The sequence below is a fragment of the Solanum tuberosum genome, unplaced genomic scaffold, assembly GCF_000226075.1.
Source record: "Solanum tuberosum cultivar DM 1-3 516 R44 unplaced genomic scaffold, SolTub_3.0 scf00511, whole genome shotgun sequence".
Lineage (NCBI taxonomy): Eukaryota > Viridiplantae > Streptophyta > Magnoliopsida > Solanales > Solanaceae > Solanum > Solanum tuberosum.
The window spans coordinates 49,048-54,472 of record NW_006239438.1 but is presented as its reverse complement, the minus strand read 5'-3'; the positions used below and the strand labels follow the sequence as shown (position 1 = coordinate 54,472).

The following is a 5,425-nucleotide window of genomic DNA, read 5'->3' as shown; positions in this document are numbered from 1 at the left end:
GGTCTACTTTGCTTCAATTCTCTTTTGAGCAGAGCAACTATGATTCGTCTTTGTTTTTTCAAAAAACATCTGCTGGTTGTGTTCTTCTTTTGGTGTATGTAGATGACATTATTATCACAGGAACTGATTCTTCACTAATCACTAGCCTCCAGCAACAACTTAAGGATTCTTTTCATATGAAAGATCTTGGTATTCTTACATACTTTTTGGGGTTAGAAGTTCATTATAATTCTTTAGGTGTGTTCTTGAACCAACACAAATATACTCAGGCCTTGATCGCTTTGGCTGGTCTTCAAGAATCTTCCTCTATAAATACTCTATTGGAGTTGAATGTAAAGTACTACAGTGCGGAAGAAGATTTTCTTCCTAATCCAACTTTGTATCGGCAATTAGTTGGGAGCCTAAATTATCTTACTATTACTTGGCCTGATATCTCTTTTGCAGTTTAACAAGTGAGTCAATTTATGCAGGCTCCACGCCATCTACATTTGGTGGCTGTCCGTCGCATCATTCGATATCTCTTGGGAACATGTACTTGTGGATTATTCTTTCCTAGTGGTTCTGAGATTCAGCTTAATACATTTAGTGATTTTGATTGGGCTGGATGTCTTGATACTCGTCGCTTCGTCACGGGTTGGTGAATGTTTCTTAGAGATTCCTTGATATCTTGGAAGAGCAAGAAGCAAGATCGTGTATCAAAATCTTCCACCGAATTTGAATATCGAGCAATGTCTACTGCTTGCTCTGAGATTGCTTGGCTTCGTGGTTTACTTGCAGAAATTGAATTTCCTCATTCTAATCCCACTCCTCTCCATGCTGACAACACAAGTGCTATTCAGATTGCTACTAATCCAGTTTATCATGAAAGGACCAAACACATTGAAGTGGATTGTCATTATATTAGAGAAGCTGTAGATAAGAGAGTCATTACTCTTCCACATGTATCCATTGATCTTCAAATAGATGATGTGTTTACAAAGTCTATGGCACGACACTATCATTAGTTTCTGGTAGGCAAATTGATGCCTTTTGATCCACCAACATCAATTTGAGAGGGGGTGTTAGCATGATTGGACAGATTCTAAATATCTGTACATATCTATGTTATAACTCTAAATATTTGTGTAATGATAATAGGAGATAGCATAGATTTAACGTAGCATATTTTCAAGAGATATTACAATTAGGAATAACATACATTTAGGGATATATAGCAGATTTTTAGGCATGTAAATCAGAATTCTTTCTATTTAATGGAAGAACTCTCATTTGAGAGAAGTCATTCAGCAAAATTGACAGTAAGCACTCCAACTTTGAAAGTGCACATCTAGACACCTCAACTTGGTCTCAACTAGAAACTAAACACTCCAACTCTCTTCATTTAGTCTCGTGGACACCCAACACTGATGTGGCACATAAATTTTGAAGGTTTGTTTTGTCTAGATGATCATTTTGTGAAGTTGAAATGTTCAACTCACGTAATGGAAACAATTGAAATGCCTAGATGTGCACTCTCAAAGTTGTAGTGCTTACTTGTCAGCTAAGACCAATTTTGAGTGTTTGTTTATGTATTATGCTTTTACTAATAGTAACAAGGAATTCACCTGGCCAGACTGAATCAATCCCATCAATGCCCATGCAGTTTGTACAAGATTTGAGTGTTCTGTTTCAAGCTCTCTATATACCTGTTTGATCAAATACAAAGCTAAGTCACGGTTATATTTTCCAGTCATCTTTGTACTCTTCTTTAGCGGTAAATATGCATGCCAATAGAAAACTTGACTCAAAATATTCAGTATTGGAGTGAAATGGTTCCAAATGGAGTAGGATGCATGTCCAGAGTACATATGACCTATGTTGTTGGGACTCTCCAAAAAATTTGTTGCAACCATGTTGGATCGTCCAAAAATGCATAACTTTTGGAGGATCTGACACGCACCAAGTGCCATTCTGAGCAACATATCATATATACGACCTTAACAATGCACAAATTAAGATGTAGGTGTAGTTATTGTTGTTTTACGTAGCTTTTACGTTACCTTGTCAGGACAAGAATGGTAGCTTTCTCCCCAACCACTATCAGCCTTAGTCTTCGTAACAGAAATTCAACGTCTTTACGAACAGCTGCAGAGTTGCTGTAACTCTTGCCTGCTGCAGCAAGCCCTCCAAGAGCAAACCAGGAAGCATATGTAAAGCACACACCCCAGGAACCATACCTGTTGACATGATTAATCGTGTCATATGTATCGATAGAGTAGAAAGTTCAAGGACTCGCAAGAAAAATATCATATACCATGAACCATCAGGCTTCTGTACATCATTAAGATATTTAACAACATTATCAATGAAATTGTCAATCTCTGTGGTCTGGTGTCCAGGGTATAGCTTTTTAAACAGAACTAGCGCTTGGATTGATGCACCAGTGCACTCAACTTACCTGGATTGACATGTAATCAGTGTGAAGCTGTTGTTAGAATATGAATAGTTTATAGTCTCCTACTTGGTAAGAGATTGTATTATAGTGTCTATAAATAGGGTTTTGACAGAATCTTACTCATGCTCAATGACAATGTCCGCAAAAAGTTCAGTAGGATTGAGCAACTGTCAGTGAATATAACAGAACAAGAAAGTTACATATTCAGGTTCTGGATGACTATATGCTGTTAACAACCTTGAAATGAAGCAGATAGATAAAATTCCTATATTGTGAATCTCAAACTAAAACAATTATTTTACTTACCTCCAAATACTGTGAGGCCCCCTACAGGCTCCCAAGCTGCTAAACCCCCATTTTTTGCTCTGCAATTTTATTTAAATGGATCTCAATATTGTTAGAAATGTGCCAAATGATGAGTGACTAAATTCAGAAAATATGAATCTATAACATAGGTAGCCATGTATCGGACTACTCGAGGTAAGATATAGGTTTCTCTTGGAATTTTCGTACAAGCAACAGACAACTTCAGATTGAATGACCAGTGATTTTAGGACACATTAATCAGTTTTTACCTGGAAGGTAAGAATAACATCCACTGAGTCATACAGTCGTGCAGGTTCGATTGCCTCACCAACTAATTCTGCAGGCATTGTAGAGAAGAAAATGCATCACTAGAGAAACAAAATTAAGAAGATATCAGGCAATCTACAAGCATTATCATCTTGCTGCTTTTCAGTAATTACAAGAAGTTGGAATCTTATTTTATTGAATAGATAGTTACCTTTAATGCATCGGCAGTGGAATCAGATACTTGCCATCCATGATCTTGATCTGAAAAAGTCCACGATCCTTTTGAGATATGCCGATACATCCCTTTAAAATCACCAGAAGGATTGTCCTTCACCTAGCAACAAAGTCACTTACATTAATAAGGTACACATTTTGAAAGAGCTGTTATGCTCATGATTTAAACATCCAACCTGCGATGTTTTTATGAAGTCATGTCCTTTTTTAAGAGTATCTAATATCTCATCATTCATCTCACAGGCCAATAATGCTTGATTAGCAAAACTAGTATCCCATGCTTGACTACCGAAACTCTGCAATTTAACGACAAATACTTACCTATTTCAGTAAGAATTGTTTGCATCATTTCAGAATAGGAAAAGGGGCTAGTTTTTTATTTTACAAACGCGTGTTTTAAGTGTAAAACAGATGCTATTTCTTAACTCATTGTGGTTTGTGAAATAGTATGATTTCCTTGATTACAAAAGATAATTCATATATACCAACCTGCATTTTCATTCCATCTTCAGCTACCCATAAATAATCTGGAATCCGAGCAAGATGTTTTTTGAATAACTGCCATTTGGATCCTTCAACCCAACAAGCAAGCATACACAATACCTACACCATCCATGTGTTACAGAAGTGTCAGAGGATTGAAGTCGTTAAGAAAATGCAGGTATTTTGTAATTTGTCCAAAATGAATAAGTTGTCATACTTTATTAACACATCCAATGGTGATGTATCGGCTATTCTCATCTTCATAATGTATATGTTTCATGGTAACTGCAAGAGCTTTATTTCTCAGCTTGTTGAAAGGCCAACGAGTCAATAGAGGCTCGGTACATATGTTGAGACTGTCCCACATCAAATCTTGAACCCATGGATGAGGGTAATAGAGATCCTCCTAGCGCAACAAGTTTGTGTTTGAGCATTTGTACAAAATAGTATGATATCTATACTAACTTGAACACCGAGGACTCATTTGGTCCGTAGACAAATTTATAGAGGGATAAATTATATTGAATATTATGTTGAGATTTATTCCTAATCTCACTAATCAAACGACCCTTGATAGTCATACCTTTGCACATAAATGGCGTACTCTTTTCCAGTTAATTTCATCGTATGGTTGACTATATAACTCAACCCTCAATTGCAAAATGAGAGGTGTGATTGGACCAACAAATCTCTTCCCATGCAGATAAGACATTGGCATGTAAACCATTCAACAGTAACACCACATTTTTGCTGCATTTAGATTAAAAGTCAAAATACTTGGTAGATCAATATATGGACACCAATAGAGAACGACATCAAACAGAAAACATTGCATAGCAAATCCTTAAAACTAATATCTACAATAAAATGAATTGAGAATTTTAGGATGTGTATGTGTAAGCAATAACAAATATTGATCAACCTGGATTCATAGGAAGAAAAGATGGAAGAATCCAAAACTCAGGGGGCATTGGATTGGTTCCTAACCACTACAAAAGCTCCAAGAATCTGAATGACAAGAAGGAAGATTTATCAGCAACAAGAAGACACTATATCTTTAGTAGTATAAGAGAAACTCGTTAAATTATCAGCAACAAGAAGGCCAAGTTAGAAGGCATATTTATGTAGTATGCAATAATTTAACAAGTTTTTCTTATACTACTAAAGATAAGAAAGAGCTTTTGCAAAATCAGGTCACCTAAATGATCACAACTAACTGTCCACAATAAGTGCAATGATAATGTTACAGAATCACTACAGATTTGTATATGATTGTGTATATATTAGCATAGCTGATTTATAGGGATTTGGCTATCTAGTTACTGTTATGAACCAAGTCCAACCCAATATCGATATTAAGGTCACACAAGTAGTTATTGGGCTGACAAGAGCTATTGGGCCGAAAGCAAGCAATAGGTCCAGTTTTATTTGGGATCCAGGCCCATTTACACTTTGTTAAAAAGGACTAGGAGTTAGAAGAATGGGGATGAAAAACTATTATGTGAAGCTTGGGCTTTTTGATCCTCTCATCTCTTTTCTATGGTCTTGTACTCACCCATTTCTGGTTACTTCTTTCTCGATTTATCTCTCCTTAGTTAGTGTATTATTACTTTGTTGTGCGTATTCTACATTATAACTTGTATTCAGTGATTAATATATATGAGAGTGCTTCTGCTGGAATTAAGTTGTTACAGTTACCAT

The 5,425-nt window shown here is 36.1% G+C and overlaps 1 pseudogene; it reads right to left on the bottom strand.

The window, feature by feature from the left end:
- The window catches only part of LOC102600458 (beta-amyrin synthase-like), a 12,831-nt pseudogene extending 7,406 nt beyond the window's left edge, over positions 1-5,425 (bottom strand).